General features: G+C 39.1%; 1 pseudogene; it reads right to left on the bottom strand.

Annotated features, from left to right (window-relative positions):
* The window catches only part of LOC122360817, a 92,216-nt pseudogene that overhangs the window by 5,872 nt on the left and 66,267 nt on the right, over nucleotides 1-20,077 (bottom strand).

Here is a 20,077-nt window from a genome sequence, read left to right as displayed (position 1 = left end):
TGTTAATACTATTAAATCATACAAAAAAATACATGCAATTAATTAATAACTATGCTAAATGTGCATAATTGGATTTAAAATGTATATATTGTAATAATTAAGTTGTAAACTGTTGTAAATCAGTCATCTCATATTATACATTCATTCATCATAATTTCCATTCAACAGCTTCCAGTAGATAAGAGAGATGCATAGCTGAATGAAAGCCAGTGTACACATCTTTGTTTCTCAAGGAGTTTTTATATGTGGTATCATTTACTAATGGTGATAACAGCATTGTGTGTTACACACTGAACATGTATGCTGTGACTGAACAGACTGGCTCCTAGAACTGTGTTTGTCATTGAGTCTGAGAGAATCATCCTGCTGTGAGTTGGGGCTAAAAACATCCATCACAATCAGCTCAGACAGAATAAAGCTCAGCCGTATTTGCCGGCAGCTGTGCTGTTTCTCTCACGAGGACACCACTGCTTTACATGACTCACTGCTTTTAATGTACAACTGAAATAAGGCCAGTGGGCTGACTGGGCTGAGGCTGGTTAGGTTCCTCTGGCACCTGAATAATATGAAGTAGTATATATATATATATATATATATATATATATATATATATATATATATATATATATATATATATATATATATAAGTAAAGACCAAAGGAGAAGTCAAGTATTAAAAAGGCTTTTTATCAACTGTAATAATCAGTATGTTTCTATATATGCGTAAATAAAGCTGATTCATCTGCAATGAATATATATATATATATATATATATATATATATATATATGTGTGTGTGTGTGTGTGTGTGTTTATTATGTCATTTATGTAAATATTAGGTATTTACAAGTAAATGCATTTATATGTTTATTTTCCTATATTCAATATTATATGTACATGTCACATCTCTGGACTTTTGTTGTTGTTTTTTCGTGTCTCGAGCCATGTGCTGTCTGTGACCCGCCTTCCCATTGTGTTTAATTGTCTTCCAGCTGTGTCTCGTTAATTTAGTTAATTTCCTGTGTATTTAAGCCCTGTGTTTTGTGTGCACGTGTGTCGGATTATCAACGTTACAATGTGCAATGTGATCAATGTTCAACGTTACTATGCTACAATGTTACTCTGTTTTGTTCCCGAGCTCTTTTCGTGGTTTTTGTTTTGCCTTTGTATATATTTTGTTTGGATTAAATCTATTTAAGCTTATTGTATCTCGAGTCCCGAGCGCTCCTTTTCTCTCCCGAGAAAACCACTTAAAAACGTGACAGTACATATATTTAATATAAAAACATAACATATTTTTATTAAATATATACATGCACGTGCTCACCTTCATTATATACTGTGTATAATTATGTATCATAACTAATCATTTGACAGCACTAATATACATATTAGCGGATGAATCAGCTTTATTTACACATATAAAAACATATTGATTATTACAGTTGATAAAAAGAAGGGCCTTTTTTATACTGGCATTACAAAGATAACTATTTTTGTCAGACTTCTCTTTTGGTCTTCACTTTCTGTTAGCATATACAAACTGTGCCATATGCGACTTGGGTCATGAATATTAATTCATTTATGTTCGCCCCAACTCATTTGCTAAAAGAGGGCTGTTGGAAGACCTATTACCATTTACTGTCTGCTCTAGTTAAGCGCATTCTTAACATAATTGTCAGAGACTTCTGTGTGAGGGAAAAAAGAAGAACTTCCACTAAAGTTGAAACAAACGCTTGATTCAGATTTAGATAGAAATACTTAGATTTACAGTTTATGATTTTCTAGACAAGTTAAAAATTATTTTCAGAAAAAAAGAAAAGTCAAAATGAAGTGAGTTTTTGCTTGGAACAAGCAACGTAATCTACCAATGGTGTAAGCTAAATAATTAAGCAAAACAGCAAAAATCTTTATAATAACCTTAATCTTTAAATATTATTTTGCTTACACCACTGGCAGATTTTTTTTACTTCCTTTTAAGCAAAAGCTCAGTTAATTTTGACTTGTTTTTCTGAAAACAAGACACTAATTTATACTTGCCTAGCAAATAATATTTAATTTAAGGAATTGTGGATATCTGGGGGGTCATTTATAAAATGTTGTACAGAAACCATCCTAAATTAGATTTTATGATCATTTCTCGGATATGTGTACTTGTGAATTATAGAATGAATGTACAAACTAAAAATGCAAGCAAGTCTGTCTTTTAGGTGTGAAATATATGAATTGCAAATGATCTTGTACTTGCACGCAAATAAATGGTTTCAGCTTTCTGTCTTGTAAACAACTCCTAATTAATATCATTAACATGTAAAATATAGCAGCGAGTTGCAAGATCAGCTTACCTTTTTGAAAACATGCAATGCCTCGACAATAAAAAAGTGTGTGTGTCTGCTCAGACCCTGACATGACTCTAAGCACTTTTCCACGTCAATTTTTATAAAAATGCGTACGCACACTCAAGTCTCTGCATACAACTTAATAAATGAAGTCCCTGGACTGGAAACAAGACAAAAAATCTAAGAAAGAGAAGAATTTTTGCAGTGTATACACTTTTAAGGGAAGGTACTTTACATTATGCAAAGCTGTTGCCTAATTTATTTCAAGATGATGTACAGGGAATGTGTTTCTACTTGGAGCATTGTAAGTATTGGTACTCAGTATTGGCCGATGTTCTTACAAATGTTTACTGGTCAGACTAGCCAACAGCCTACAGTTTGGCAACAGATGACCACTGTCTATCTCACTTAAATTTCTCACCTCTTTCTGGCAGCAAAACCTGTATAACAAATAGTACTGACTTCAATGGGAGAAAATGAGCAGTTTCGTTGGAACCTTGTATCTCACCTGCACATATTGAAGGTACTGGTCCACGCTATTGCATCTGGGAATACTGTAGTCTTTGTAGAAGTTGAAATCAGGGCTGAACATGTTTTCATTGAACCACACCTTTGCAAAGGTGTTCAAGAGGCGCTTATCATAGTCATCAGTCACCCTACCGCCATACTGGATCTCGCCAATCATGTATCGTACGGTGTTCCATGACACACCCTGTAAAAATACTCATTTAAAATAAAATGCCAGGTGCTAAGTCTATTTGAAAACATTGACAGATTGAATTGTAATTATAAAAGTAAAATCTTTAAATCTCAGCAAATACTAAATAAAAAACCTTACTGAAATGAGTTTATGACATATTTAGTTGATTTCATTTTATTTCACAATTGTGATGCCAGTAACACAGCTGCTCCATAATGCAACTCTTACCTTCTTGATGTCCATATCATCCAGGTGATTCTGGATGAACTGTACTGTTGCGTTGAAGTCAGCCTGGTTAAACTCATAAGGAATGTTCCAACCTAAAGGTCCGTATTTTCGCCTTTCTTGGACAGTGGAATGGAGGAATGCCACTCCGTACAACATAGGCCTCCACTGGACCATGTTACTCACATCCAGAAGATCCTGACTGATACCTGGAAGATATTAGGCAATACCAGTTTTCAAGTTTTATTATTATTAACACCCACACACCTTTTTATTCATGAAACTGACAGATCATTAACTTGATTATCTTTGAATAATGAGGATATTCTATAAATAATCATCCAGCCCAGATCACTATAGCTCTATTAATGTTTCTAATTCATCAATAGCCTCAAGTGATGGCTGAATCTTTCATCTCAAACAGGCAGAGTAAAAAAAGGTTCTAAGATAGCCTGAGCTTGACAAAGAGTCATGGAAAACTGACAGCTGAAGAAAGACTAAATATCTAGAGACGCCAGGCTCACCTCCATAAGTCCTCTTAAGTCCAGCTTTCAATCCCTGAGGAGGCTCGTTGGTAAATTTGATTGACATCTGCAGGAGAGTGATAGGAAAATATCTGTGAACCTCAGTGGTCATCCATAGTCTGAAGGTGTCATGAACGCTGTCTGTCTCTGTGATTGTATCCATGAGTTCATCCATAAAATGCAGACCCAAATGACAGTTCTGAAGCAAAGCCCATCCTCCCTAATAGAAAAAAAGAATAATTAAATAAATATTAATATTTTTTGGAGGGAATCAGCCTAGGAATGACATATTGTTGTTTCTGAATATATTAAGCTGGCACAGGAGCAGGTTTTAACATCAACAGTGGTTGAGTATGTACATACATTAGCCATAGAGTGCTGCAGAAGTTTGCGTGCATGAACCTCCTGCCCTTGTCCCATTGAGACGTAACGGGTTTCAATTCTCTGTCGTTTTCCCAAGGCTATGATTGAGTCTGTTGGGTCTGAACCCATGGACAGGAAGCAGATAAGAGGAGTGCGAGGGTCCGACTCCTCCCAGGTCTTCTCCAAGTCCAGAATCACTCCTTCAGCATATCTCTCCCCCATTGAGTGCATGATGTACTTTCGTGCCTTTCAATTACATAGTAAAAAACAAACAAACAAACAAGTAATTATTCTGATGAACTGAATTAAATTAAATTAAAGTGAATTCATAGTGAAATTTTATCAGCTCTATTTAGTTCAAATTTAATTTGGGTCAGTTAGGTAGCAGTGATGTTGTTCATCATTGGTAAAACTAGTTCAAAGGCAGCTCTACTGAATAAAATATATTGTGCAGGTCAACTCAGTCAAAGTTTTGCTCTCAACCAATAATGTATTCACTATCACATCAATAGTGATAATTGTCTTCAAGCCCTAAATGAGCTGAAAATCAATTAGGTGAAAGCAGAGTTGAAAAGGGAGAAACCTCCATTAAACGGTAATAAAAAAATATTGTAACACTGGCTTTATTACATTCATACCTGAGCAATGGTTCTATCTGGACACCAGGATCGAATCAAAAGCAGTCGCCTGAAACAGTCCAAAGCCTGATCATATGCGTTTGGGATTGGTTCTTCTTCTGGTGCTTCACGATCAAACCAGTTCTTCCACTGTTTCTCATGACGCGCAATCTGTTAATGCACATGCACACATATCCACAAAAGTAAATGATTCTGATACATTGAAATGGTTCAATAAACTATGCACAAAATAAAAATATTCTGAATGTTTTGTCTAAAAACTCTAAAGACAAAGACTGAACATAATGAGGCAAGCATGAATTTCTTGTATGTTATGACATGTATTGCATAATGCAGTCTTGTGTGTGGATTAACAGTATTCCTGTAGTTGCAGTGCACCAGGAACGGTTAATTAAACAAAAGGTTTTTAATCTGATTTCTTTCAGCCACAAGTAATTGATTTAGAGTTTGCCAAAGTGAGCTCATTTCACACTGCATTGAGCATGAAGTTCCCTTGGGCAGTCATGGCCTGCCAATCAGCTGTCAGTATGAATGGCTGTGAATGTATTTGTGCCTCTATGTGTGTGTGTGTGTGTGTGCAGACAAGATGAATCAAATATTGACATGTTTACTGCAAAGCAGGAGCAGTGAGATAGATTTAATGAGGAAAGGGAGCTCAAAGCGACAGATACTCTCTCTGTGTGTGTGTGTGTGTGTGTGCATCTTCCATATGTTGATGTATCTGATCCTTTAAGAAACCATGAGTGTATAAGTGTGACCACACACCTGATCTAGAATGTCAGAGAACTGCCACAGTTTGCTTAGCTCCACCAGGTTAAGCCATGTTATGTCCAGGATCCACTTTGAAGCTTTGGTTGGACAGGCCTTCAGGTCAAGTGAAGCACCTCCTAGGCAACATCAAGAAAACATATCAGATGCAGTGCTTCCTGCCTTTTTATTATGATGTTTTATTTATTTATTTGTTTGCTTGTGTTTTTGTTTATTGAAGCTATTATTGCCTATATGGTATACTAGCTTACTTGATATAGTACAGAATTTACAGAAGTATTATGTGAAATTTATTATGTATATATTAATATGAACTAACAATAAACAATGTTTATTATGCCATTATTATTTACTAAAAGTTATATTATCATTAACAACAATTATAATTTGATTTACAGGTTACTGAATGTTAAAGCACAGAAAAAATGCACTGTATATATGATTTGATTTCTTTAATGAGTTAGAGGCTGGCAGATAAATTTGGAAAGGAAAATTACAGATATTAGAACAAAAACTCATATAACTATTCCCAGTTTCCTATACTCATATAATTTATACTCCTGTATTCATCCTACATTTTAATTAATAAAACACCTTTTTATTACAATCATCTTGCTTAAATAAAGAAGTTCTTCTCTGTTCTTGGAAAACTAAATGGGAACCTCTTATTGTGAATAAAATATCTCAAAAATATCTCAAGAAAAGCTCACGTCTTATGGAAACAAAATGTGACAAACTACAGTGCAGCAAAGGGACAGGGTTGAGGCTCTCACAAGAGTGCATTAAAGAACAGAATGGTATTAACTGGCTTGACGTGCACTGCTAGCACAGAGAATCAAATCGACCTTCTAGGTAATGGGCCACTTCACTGACCACAAGGCTACCTGATCTCTCAGTGATTAAATTTCGGATCTGATGCTTTTACGAAGCAAAACCACATGAACCAGCATGATAATCACATAGTAATTCATCAATCTGCAGAATCACCAAGGACTCCTTGTGAACAACATGTACAGATCATAAATTGAAAAGAGCCATTAAATATGATTTTGGAAAGCATCTTACCTAGAAAAAAGGTATTCAAAAAAGCTTCTAACGGCAAATCCACAGTCTGCTCTCTCCTTATTCTCTTTATTGTGCATTTGGTTTGAAATCTTTTGAAAAAAGTCCAATAATATGCTACTGGATTTGTATGGTCAGGAATAGTCCTAGTAATTCATTTCTGGTCTATGTAAAAAATAAATCAGTGATTAAACCAGGAATTTTTTTTTCCAAAGATGTGGCTACACTTATGTCTCAATTCATGTGAGTACGCACCACACAATGTACTGCATCAGCCTTGTAAATCATAACATGTACTGGCAGTCAACCTCACAGAGTGTCACAGGGTACCTCTGTGCTTCATTCATAGCACACTAATAGTTCTAGAAGTCTAGTCCTGATGTGTTTCTGCTGTTCAGCTCTGCCTGAACCCCCTGCTCCAACAACTGCCTTAACACCTTTCTCTGTACCCAATTAATAATGGATTCATGCAGCAAGTTATATAGATATGTACATAACTGTTGTCCAATCATATTGGAAGACTGATTATTCTCTTACTGAAAATCCTAGAAAACAAAGAAAATATTTTGCCCAGACCCGAAAAACAGAGAAAAACAAGAGTGAGAGAGACTTGTGGGAGCCGGGAAGCTTTCTGACCTTTAATGAGGGTCAGAAACTCTTCGTGTTTGACCCTGTTGCTCTGCATGTCGATCTTGAGAGTGAGCAGCAGGGTGAACAGGAACTTGTGTTCTTCGTATAACCCCCGAGCTGCATACTTGTGCACCTCGAAGGTCATGTACTCAATGATGTTGGCGATCCGCTTGCTTGTGATTGGACTCTTTGAGGACCTACTCCACAAGAGAATGACACAAGGTTACAAAGGATTTACTGATAATGGACTTCTACTCACTGCATTTTCACATCTCACATGGACAGCATGACCAATAAGGACTATTTTATGACACCAGTATCATGTGAATATACATTTTACTATTGCCAAGACAACATTTCATGGTGGGATCAATGTAAGCACAATATGGGCTTGAGGTATAAGGCCTTGCTGTTCTGATTTTAGTAAGTCTGAATTAGCTCATATATCATATATATATATATATATATATATATATATATATATATATATATATATATATATATATATATATATATATATATATATCTGTTTGGGACTAGTTCAGAGTAAAAAGGGTATTTCACACCATGAAAGTATGACTGGGTGATAAAAAATAGTTTAATCTCATGCCATTTTGAGAAACTAAGTTAAATGGGGTATGAAATGACAAATGAGTTTACTTAGCCAAGGACAAGTCGAACAAGCCCAGGAACTGGCGCAGAGAGGTCTGATACATCACGTTCACCATGCTCATCTCCGTGATCAGAAAGTACAAAATGCTTCCTCTTGTGGCAACTACACACAGAAAAGAAGGTGTCAACAAAGACCCTGTTTGCATGTGGTATTAATATCCATCTGAGAAACAACTAGACATGGTACTTTTTTCAGTGAATGCTTATTTTGTGTATTATTGCATCTGGGTCTGACTGCAAGATTAAAGATTTAACCAGAGTTTTTCAAACTCTTTTGAGTCTCTTACTGCTCAGTTCTCTGAAATACTTGATTCTGATTGGTCGTTCATGCTAGGTACTTTGTGGCAGGGCTGCTATACAAATCCAAACTTCCATTACAATGTTGCTAAAAAATGATTGAGATGAGCAAGGACAATAGCAATTTTAGACAGAGTGCACGCAAGTCACTCGTTTGCTATTCAAATTGATGAATCAACCAACATTTTGGTTGTGATAACAGATGTGTTTCTATAGCCTGGATCACACAGAAGGGGTTTGACTGGAAAAATTGTGTAGGTCTTTAAACAGATGGCGTGGTCTCTATGACTGATAGCATGATGGGGGTTGGTAGGAAAAGTATCTAAGGTGGAATGGTTCCACTGTTTATACATGACTTTCAGTGATAGACATTACTGAAGAATCTTGGGAAGAACAATTCATTTTAAGTTTAGCTGCTTTCAGTCTTTTGTGACCAATTAAAACCATACAATTGTGAAGAGGCTTTCAAGACGTTTTTAAGTTTGCCAGGAGGTGCACACATATCTACAGGATATATTTCACTGCATCTGGATACCGTAATATCAGGATGACTCAAGTGTGACATTAAATATTCAATAAAAGATTCTGTTTACCACAGCGTTTGCTCAATTAATAAAAAGAGAATAAAATCAATAAACTACAGTACATTTTACATCTTTAATTGTTGCTTGCTTAAAAAGGGAGAGGGTGTTGTAAAGAATATCAGAAACAACAATGGTTGATTAAAAGGTCAGTAGACAAGCTCTAAGCACCCACGGGTCTATATTCCTCACGGGCCGCATTGATCTGGATTTCAGTCTCAGCCGCGATCTGGAGTTTCTGTGTGACCTCTTCTGCAGTGCGTTTCGTGTTTCCCAGCACTGTGATGAGGCTCGTCATCCACCAGGGAGCCCTGCGTGCTAGTCAACCTAAAAAGTAAATTATCCTCCAGTTCCTTCATTTTACGTTTATTGGCCGTCACATCCTCCAACAGGTCAGTCCGCTCCTTCTCCAGTTCCTGACAAATCCAGACACATTGCACAGTAATTTCTCGCTACACAACCCTAACTTTATAATTTAGTTATTAATTGGCATATACATTTTAATTAAATTGCCTGTTTTATGTCACTTGCTGTGTAACCATAATAGACAAACACATTAAAATCATTTAATGGACAGAATGTCATGTACAATGTATAATAACATTAACGTGTCTAAATTGTTCTTTTGGGGCTATACAGCCCTGATCTACTTTTTTATTCATACTGATATTTTTGAGCGCAGCACAAAATCACAGTAGTGATAGTATAATGTAATATTAGTTGTTATTGTTATCTTTATTCTAAAAATTTAAATATGATCATGCAGTAGTAATAACTTTCAATAGTAAATGACTCTGTTCTGCATATTTTGAGATGGCCTAATTAATGAGGCTTTATTTATTAAATTAATGTAATTTTTTTAATAATAATAAAACATTCACATGATTAAGATGTATTATTTATTAACACTTTAAATGTAATATTTGTAATAGAATGTTAAAATGATTTTGTAAACTATATTTTATAAAAATCATTTTAATACAACTCAAAACATATAAAGTCAAAAGCCATTTCCTGTTTCTGCTCTACACACACACACACATGCACATGAACACACAAGTCTTCTGTAAAAAGTACTTGAGTGGGAATGTTCTCTGGTAGACACACACATGACGTACATGTACATGACAAGTCAATGACTTACATATTTTAAAAATGCAGTTTAAACCTTTGACAAAAAAATGTTGAGATAACAGCCCAGTGACAAGGAGCTGAACCATGAGTCTGAGACCTGAGTTAAGTGCCTAATTTTCTACCTTCAGAATAGTATGACAGTAAAGTATACAGTCAATTTTGCTTTGTTAGCTTTCACAATCCTACCATTACCAGTCAAATGCTTTTTTGGCTGTTCAGTCGTTCCTTTTCAGGCCCCCATCAGGCAGAGATGACTAACTAGCCTCAGGAGAGGCCATGGAGCTATTATAATTCAGATCGGTGCTAGGCTGCAATCTGTACTCTTATTAGGCTGAGTGTAAAGAGGTGATATGGGTTTCAGGCCCTTATTCCTTACTGACAAATCAATGTCCAGGAGTGAATATGTTCTGAATGTCACTATAATTTTCTCTACCTGGAAATCTGCAGGCACTATCAAAGCCCATCTGGCTGTGCTAGGCTGAAATGAGCTGAGATGACAGTGATTCTCCATAACAATGTGCAGTACTTCAAGATACCTGTAGCTTTGATTTAGTTCCTTCTTAAGCTTGACATACCTGTGGGCTCCAATTTGAGGTGCTATGCACATACTTTATACTCTATGTCAAGCCCCATAAAACATTTAAATAAATAAATAAATCAAACAATACGATGTAAAATTTAGCTTTAGAGTAAATCATGTTTTTTTGGTTTTTTTATTATATTAGCAACACTTTATAATTAGGTCCAACATTAATCAAAGCATAGTTAAATGAACTAACTATGAGCAATATATTTTTTAAGATTAATAATAATAGTGTCACACCCATGGACATTTTGTGTTTGTGTTCATTCTCCATGTACTGTGTGACCTAGTTTCTGTCTCAAGTTTTATTGTCATTATGTTCTGGTGTGTCTTTTAATTATCATAAGTTGCGTCCTTTTCACTGTTTCTTAGTTTGGTCTTGTCTATACTACATATGTGTGTGTACATCTAAGTGTGTGTGATACCTTTCTGTGCAAGATTATCTCTGTGTGGAGTAGTAAAAGACTGTTTATTGTGAACTTTCATCTTTGTGTGTTTCTTCCTACACAGCACCATGACAAATATCTCATAACCTAACCTTAATGCTTTATTTGGCAGATTAGAGCTGAACAATACATTACTTTTTCCGACAATCTAGCAGTATTGTATATATTGTACAGATTGTTCAATTCTCATCAAAAGTGACATTTAAAGCCCTAATATTAAGAAATGTGTATTGTGCAAAAGTAGTATGGCAAATAAAGTTTCATTAAGTGTTGGGTTATCTCAGTAAATGTTAATGGATTTTTACTACTCTTAGTATGAAATATAATTATATGCAATAATATATGGAGTTATTTCTATATAAAATGGCAATAATATTGTTTAAATTTGATAAATTTGTTGATTTGTCGATATGACAAACAAACAGTTGAGATTTGCTTTATAGTATGTATCAAGTAATGTGCACCTCTGGTTGAATATACTTGTAGTATGCTAAATTTAGTTCAAATAAATGCATTACAGTACTTTTTAAAACAGTATTTTACATGGAATCATTTTAGCAGGGCTGAGGAGTTGTTAGATAAAACCCTTGAGTCTCCACGACTATGTTAAATGTTAGTAGTCTCTCAGTGTACAAAGAGTACAAATTAACGCTCTTTGTCCAGTGACCCTAAAAATGACAGAAGCACTTACTACATCTCACTTGCTTTGCCTGTGCCATAGAAGATCTGAGATTTTCTTTTTTTTTCCATGTAGGAGCATAGGGACATTTATCAGGAACACAAAAGTATACGTGAAAAAAGCATATCTTTGAATGCACCACCAAAAGCTTTAAATAGCCTTTTCTAAAGAATGACTTCACACTGCATGTCAAGCTTTTCTCTAAATTTACGCTACAATTAACTAAAGTGATTTACAAATTTGAAAAAGAAAAACAGCCTATTTATAAAAGAAAAAAAACAACACCCACTGGCCATTTCAGCAGAAGACTGAATGATGCTCAAGAGGTGAGTGGTAATCTACTTTGGCTAGTAGTGGCCACTTACCTGCCTTTCAGGAAAGACTTATGGTTGAATCACCTAATTGCTATTTTAAAGTCCAGCAAAGTTTAAAATAGCCCCCTAACACACATTTCAGATCTTTATTATGTCCATTTTGTAACACACAAAGGAACCATACCTGCTTCTCAGTGAGAATAACTCTTCCCAGTAGCTGATCTTCCAGGCCCCTCATAGTAACGGTGAAGTCGATAATGGATGTCCGTGCACTGATCTCAGGAGTGTATGCTGGGTTGGGCAGCTTGGTGGTCACATAAAGACGGAAACCCTTCATTACATCCACTTCTTTATCACCTACTTTCACCTGATGACAAGAATGAGTCAGAGATTTAAGATTTAAAAGGATTTTGAAGAGCTGCTCTGACATCAATGTAAAAACATGAAGTATTTGAAGAGTAATGACACACTAGAGTGCACACTAGAGTTCCATATCCCAAGATGCTTTTTGAGAGTAACAAAGATTTAAATATTAAAAGAGCCTTAGAGAGAAGTTACTAAATAGAGCTGTGTTAATGACCTTCCTGACATAAAGGTGTTGGTGAAGTTGTTTAAAATCATGCCCATTATCTCAACAGGGAGTAACTAATTTTATTTCTGTGCCAATTAACAGAAATAGAATGCACAGGGCTATGGTTTGATTATTATGCAGTGGTTTGACAATGATAAAACAACATCAATGTCTTCCGTCCAGACTCTGCTATATATAATGTGTGATCAGGTGTTCGCACCTTTGTATTAATAGAGCCGACTAGTTAAACCTGTCAGAGCTTTTTCCGGTTCTTGCTATTTCCACTTTTTTTTGAGCGTGTGAAGCAGCTGCCATGTGAGATGGTGAACAGCGTCACATTTTTAGAGCGACTGGAAATTTGATAATGAGATCAAGGAAAGATGCCTAAAAGATCATGACTGTCACTCACAATCGTGTCCTGCACTAGCAGTAAACAAGCTCGAGCAGCTGGTGTCGTCAAGAAATGGAACAGCACAGAGGATCCGTACATTCTTTTTCAGGATTTTAATTTTAAGCTTATGTAAAACAACTGCTCTTTCAGATTACTTGCTGTGTCCTACTTGTCTATGATTTTGTACATTATGAATATCTTTCCAAGAAGCATAATGATGGAGACATTGTTGAACAACAACGTTGAATACAGTCATAACTAATTTGTTATTGTCACGGTTGTGTGGTAAGCACGAGAGCACACAACGAGATTCAATGAAAATAAAGGGTTTAATTCCAGAATGGTAAAATAAAAGATATACAGACAGGCAGGCAGGCAGGCAGGCAGGTCGGTCGAACAGGCAGGCAGGCAGGCAGGCAGGATAAACACAGGTAGGGACATTGGGTAGGGACCTTGACGCTCGGACAAACAGAACTCAAAACACAGGACTTAAATACACAGGGTAATTGTGAGACACAGCTGATGACAATAACATAATTAACACAGAGGGAAGGTAGGGCACAGGAGCACATGGCATGAAACAAAAACACAAACACAGAGTCCAGAGATGTGACATTACCCCCCCCTCCCGGAAGGTGCGTCCTCGCACCTAAAGGGTAACAAACAAAACAAACAAAAACCAAGATGACTAGGATTTGGGGATACCGGGTCTTGGGAGGAGGTTCTGGTGGAGGACGGATCGCCAGGATGGGGCAGGCAGAAGGCAGAAGGGTCCAAGGAGGTGTAGATGGAGGGAGGAGCCAGGAAGGAGACAGGAGGAGTCCGGAGCAGGAGGAGATCCAGAGCCCAGCTATGGTGGTCCAAGGTGGAGCAGACGGAGGGAGGAGCCATGGAGGAGGAGCAGCCATCGACTCCATGGGGCCAACCGACGGCGGCGGAGCAGGTGGAGGAGGAGACTGAGGTGGAGACGGAGAGCCGAAGAGCCAGGGTGACGTCGAGGCGCTGGAGGTCCAAGGCGACGCCGCAGGCTTCGGCGACTGACACGGAGACGGGGGACGGGAAGGACGCGGCGGAGCCAGAGCGACTGAGGACTGAGGTGAAGCCGGAGGGAAGGAGGAGCCTGACAGAGCCGGTGGGATGGAGGGACGAGGCGAAGCCGGAGGAGAGGAATCCCGAGGCGACGGATGGTCGACGACAGACCAAGGCGGAGCCGGAGGGACGATGGAGCCTGGTGGAGCTGGTGGACTGACGGACCACGGTGGAGAGGAGGGAGCTAGGAGCCCAGGGGAGCCGGCGGGTCACGAGTCGAGGAGGAGTCTGGGTCTCGGAGGCAGGACGGTGAGGCGAGGGATCCTCCAACCTCGATGGCGATGGAGACCGGCAGACCCGTGGCGAGCTCCAGATGGTTTGCTGAGGATGAGCGCAGGGGCTGCTGGGATCCATCGACGTGGTGTGGCATGGGTGGGAAAGTGGGAAAACTTGAGGCGGCACTGGACGGAGCGCACGGGGCGCGGGCACTGGAACGGGACGGAGCGCACGGGGCGCGGGCACTGGAACGGGACAGAGCGCCGCGTGGCGCGGCCACTGGAACAGGACAGAGCGCACGTGGCGCGGGCACTGGAACGGGACAGAGCGCACGTGGCGCGGGCACTGGAACGGGACAGAGCGCACGTGGCGCGGGCACTGGAAGCGGGACAGGCGCGCACGTGGCGCGGGCACTGGAACGGGACAGAGCGCACGTGGCGCGGGCACTGGAACGGGACAGAGCGCACGGGCGCGGGCACTGAACGGGACAGAGCGCACGCGTGGCGCGGGCACTGAACGGGACAGAAGCGCACGCGTGGCGCGGGCACTGAACGGGACAGAGCGCCGCGGGCGCGGGCACTGGAACGGGACAGAGCGCACGTGGCGCGGGCACTGGAACGGGACAGAGCGCACGTGGCGCGGGCACTGGAACGGGACGGCTGGGCGGAACCAGCGAGCTAACGGGACGGCTGGGCGGAACCAGCGAGCTAACGGGAAGGCTGGGCGGAACCAGCGAGCTAACGGGAAGGCTGGGCGGAACCAGCGAGCTAACGGGAAGGCTGGGCGGAACCAGCGGGCTTACGGGAAGGCTGGGCGGAACCAGCGGGCTTACGGGAAGGCTGGGCGGAACCAGCGGGCTTACGGGGTAGCTGAACGGGAACAGGAACTCAGGATACAGGGGAGGTGCCCAGTCTAAGTCCAAGTCCAAGTCTACATCATCCAGCTCCCTTTGCAGATCCAGCAGCCCCAGGTGGATGATCAGCTCATCCTCAGCCGATGTGCAGTGGGCGGAGCTCCACTCCGCGCTCTCCCTGCAGACGACTGACTCCATCGCGGTGAACTCCGTTGCTGGCTCGCGCACCTGGTCTGACGTATACGGCTCGGGTCCTGTTACGCTCCACGACTCTGTCGCTCTCTCTGGCGATGGGTCCGTGGTCGCGCTCGACTCCGCCCCCGTGTCAGCGGTGGGCTCAGGCTGGGGCTCGACCTTGCGGTGAAGGGATGAGTTGGGCTCTGGATCTGGAGTGGGGCTGGTGTCGTTGTCCTCAGGCGCAACCATCATTGACGATTTGCACGACACCAGCACCCACTCGACGTACGCGGCGAGGCTCTCTCGAGGACCGCTCCCGGACAGCTGCGCTTGGCTGGAGGTGTTAAGTCCGCGGAAATAGATTTCGAGCAGAGAGCAGTCCGGGTAGCGGGAGTCGTTGGCCAGTTCGAGGAATAGTTCTGTATAGTCCTCGAGAGAGCAATCCCCCTGCTCCAGCAGGCGGATGAGGAAGTTTGGGTCTTTAAACTGGGCAAACATGGCAAAAAAACAAAAAATAAGGGGGAAAATACGCCGCTATTTACACTTTGTAGGTCCGAGCGTTCTGTCACGGTTGCGCTTTCGCGGGACGAAGGACACGAGGCTTAGAATAAACTTAAATGGATTTAATCTTAAAATGTCAAAATAAAGATATAATGGCAGGCAGGTCGAACAGGCAGGCAGGCAGGCAGGCAGGCAGGCAGGCAGGCAGGCAGGCAGGCAGGATAAACACAGGTAGGGACATTGGGTAGGGACCTTGACGCTCGGACAAACAGAACTCAAAACACAGGACTTAAATACACAGGGTAATTGACGAGACACAGCTGATGACAATAACATAATTAACACAGAGGGAAGGTAGGGCACAGGAGCACATGGCATGAAACAAAACATAAACACAGAGTCCAGAGATGTGACAGTTATATAATTTAACTTCAAAAAAATAATGAGAAGGAGCAGACATTCTGTACCAAATGCACAGTATTTTCTAATTATACAAAGCAATCTTGTTCAGTTCCTAGCATGTGTTCAATGAAAATTAAGGATTTGTTCTCTTTATGAAATTACTGGAACTGCTGAGGACAATGATGCTACTTTTAATAATACTGTCTATTTCCTCAAGGAATATAATTTTGTTCCAAATATTTTGTTCCAAACCCGTAAGACTTTCGTTCATCTTGAACACAAATTAATATATTTTGATTAAATCAGAGAGCCATCTAACTATCCATAGAAAGAAATACAAGTTGTATTTTTAAATTATCCCAGATCCAGAAACATAGTAAACACACTGGTAAAACAGGCCATGTGACATCAGTATATATATAGGGGTGTTTGCTTTATTCTTACTATTAACTAGTTGCTTATCGTGGATATTACTAGCATTTTGGATATGTATTAGTACTTACATAGGTATCTATTAATATCTTATTTTATATGAAAGCAGTTTAGATCCCTTAATCATACCCCATATCTAAATTTGCAACTACCATACTCACTATTAATAAGCCACAAATTTAGGAAAGTCATAGTTTTTTGGGGTTTTTTTGCCATTAAAAATGCAAGTGGCTACAAATACCTTATATGTGAACCCAGTCTTGATGAAGTTCTTCTCTAGGACATTGTCCAGGGCAGGATCTAGTTCTTCCCCAACATCTTCAATGAGCAGAGGACGCCCAAGAGATAAACTGTCCTCTAGATGGTTTCTGAAGTATTTGTGATTCAATGAGGTGATCTGTGAAAACAAAAATACCCGATTACTCACAGAGCTCAAGGTCTGCTACTGAAGAAGTCTATTACTTGAGGTCTAAGTGATTTGAGGTCACACTTTTAAAGAAACCAAGTTTCAGTGCAAGCTGTGCATAAACATATTATATTTTAACATAAATCACAAGAATATAGACCATTGCATCCAATGATTGGATCTTTACATATAGAAAATATATAAAATGTATTTTAAAAACAATGTAGCTTTTTATCAATTTCAGTAACAAGCTTCTTTTGGAATTAACATATAACAACACATAACATGTTTTCATGATTTACTGGTGGTTTAATGTAACACATTTTTATATTTTAGTTTTTATTATAGCTAATTACTTTTTAAACTGGTATAGCTTTGCTTTAGTTACAGGCTGCGTACAATAATGAGTAACTTAACATGTAAAATCCCTTCTTCAACACTGCGACATGTACAAATTATGTATTGAACCACATTGTGCAAATCATATTCCTATTAAGTGGTCACCTGAAGCTCATTCTTGGACTCTTTGTTCTTGATCCAGATCTTTCCCTGGGTTTGGGGGTCAATCAGCAGGGGAAACCTGGCAGCCTTTGTAACAATAATTCCATTCTGGATGGACAGGTCATCATTGGGAAGCCCCTGTAGGTTCCATTCACTTACCGTAGGAGCATCAATTAACATTTCAGTGAGATTCAGATTAGTCCTAAAAGGAATCAGACGGGACTTCATTTCTTTCTGCCAATCAGTGAGGAGGAGGTTGCGAAATTCTTGATTAAAAGGTCCAGAGTATGACAGGAAGGCTGTGGCCAGGAGCACGTCACCTAAGCATGGGAAATGTAAAATTAGATTAAGATAAAAAAAAGGATCAAATGATATATGCTATATGGTTTTATGGTTTTATATGGTTTTAGCACATTGTTGCTAGGGTGATCTAGGTAGTTGCTATAGTAGTTGATTACTGATAAAAATAGCAATGTCGAAAGATTTAAGGTATCATTCATATTAGCACCACAGATGGTACAATATGGAGGCATGCTCTACAGAGTTCTGGGTAGTTCCTACAACAATGCTGGTTCCTACATATAGCTCAGGTTGGAATCTTTTTTGCCGGTTTTATCATCTACTAGGTGAATATTGTATTGTTTAATCACTTCTATGATTTAATCACTAAATCCTATGATTTGACATCACTTTTCATAATACAATATATATCGAATACTAAGCTAATTGGGTGCCTGCTACTAATATAAATACTGCTAATAAGCACTCCTGATACAGTATTGGCTTTGCAGTTTATATAAAAATAGTGATACGTATATGAAATTTCATTATCAAAATGTCTGTAATTTGATTTTTGGTTAAAAGGCATATCTGGGACTGATTACTTGCAAAAAAGTCAACCAAATAGTGTGAAAATAATATTGTCTGAAGGTTTCATGTAAACACATACCAACTAGTCGTTTAGTCTGAGCAGCAAACTCTTTACTCAGCTGTGTCCAGCGCTCCTTCTCTCCTGCCAGCCCACTGATCAAACTAGACGCGGTTTGCATCTTGTGTCGACACCTTTCTGCATCCTCCAGTAAAGTCTGAGGAAAAAAGGAGAGAAGGTAAGAAAAAAATTATTCTGTCACTGTGCACTGTGCAGCTGTGTTTGTTCACATTTACTGCTTGAGAGTATTAGAATTTCAATGCCATTTAAAGCAACCTAACAAAATTCACATTGCCTTATTATTTAATAGACAGGTGTGGTATCTGTCAGGAAATATGGAGATTTTCTATGAAGTATAAATAAATCTAAATATATACATATATACCTTCAGTGCAGATTTGCCCACTTCTTTCCAGTCAATTCATATTTTATTTCGATCATTGGTAAAGTCAACATCTGTTCTCTTAGGAACATGTGATTAGGCCTGACGTAAATCAACGCTAAAGGATTAGTCAGTCAATTGTGCTAATCACACAATTATCAATGAGCAATGCTCATTATACATTGTGAATGGGAACACCGATGTTTGCTTCGAACCATTTATAAGATCTGTATTAATTTGGTAGAGGCACACTTAGTACAAGCCTGAATGATTCATCTGCAAGATGGTTTAGGTTTGTTTACAAAATTTGTCATTACATACAATTTTATGCAAAAATGCAAATTAGTGATTGGGTATTTACTTCAGGCACTAAATGGCAGATGATTTTTTTTACAGAATAATTAGAAAAGTGGAAAATCTGGGTTAATTGTCTTTGGGCTACTGCTGGAATTTAAGGCAAATTAGATAAATAGCAAACATTTTGTCAGTGATTTGTCTGGTTTAATGTAAGGCTACTAATCAAACCCTTTTAAAAAATATATATATAATTTGTGTCATGATGATGGTACAGATTTGACCTAATGTGTCCAATCTTGCTACTGTAGAGCGAATGTTCTGCAGAGTTTAGTGTCAGCCTTCCTCAATACACCTGTCTAGAAGTTTCTAGTAATTCTAAAGACACGGTGTGTTTATTTAGGCCAAACTCTGCAATACAGTGGCCCTTCAGAAGCTGGATTGAACACCCTGCTATAATCTAACACAGTTGTTTACCTGTTTTTCCATCATAGCCTTCTCATACTCAGCTTGAACTACATCCAGCTCTGCTTGCTTAGCATCTAGTTCTGCCTGGGCTTTCTGGAGGTCCACATTAGCTATGGCCAGCCTGTTCTCCTGCACTGCCAGATTAGCCTGAGGATTAAAAAGAAAGACAATGTTGATTAAACAGCAGGTTACAGCAAGCCGCATTGAGAACTGCAAAAGTAACTCCAATCATCAGCATTTGTAGCAGAGGTAATCTTCTCAAAATGGTGGTGTGACATAGATTCACATTGTCTCATGATGGGAGTATCTTTTGAATGAGATGTTAGCGTGTTAAGGGAGCGGGATAATTTTTATTGATTTAAAACTTTGTGTTTTACTTTCTTCTTCACATAAAGACATTACATGGCTTTAGAAGGATTTTGAATGCAACATGACTTTTGTTTGTAATGCTTTTATACTGCTTATGGTCAGTTTTTTGCAATAAATACCTGTGACTGCATTTATATTTGCCT

Source organism: Puntigrus tetrazona, chromosome 16 (assembly GCF_018831695.1).
Source record: "Puntigrus tetrazona isolate hp1 chromosome 16, ASM1883169v1, whole genome shotgun sequence".
Taxonomy (NCBI): domain Eukaryota; kingdom Metazoa; phylum Chordata; class Actinopteri; order Cypriniformes; family Cyprinidae; genus Puntigrus; species Puntigrus tetrazona.
Note: the sequence above shows the minus strand (reverse complement) of the source record. Positions and strands in the feature narration are given on the sequence as shown.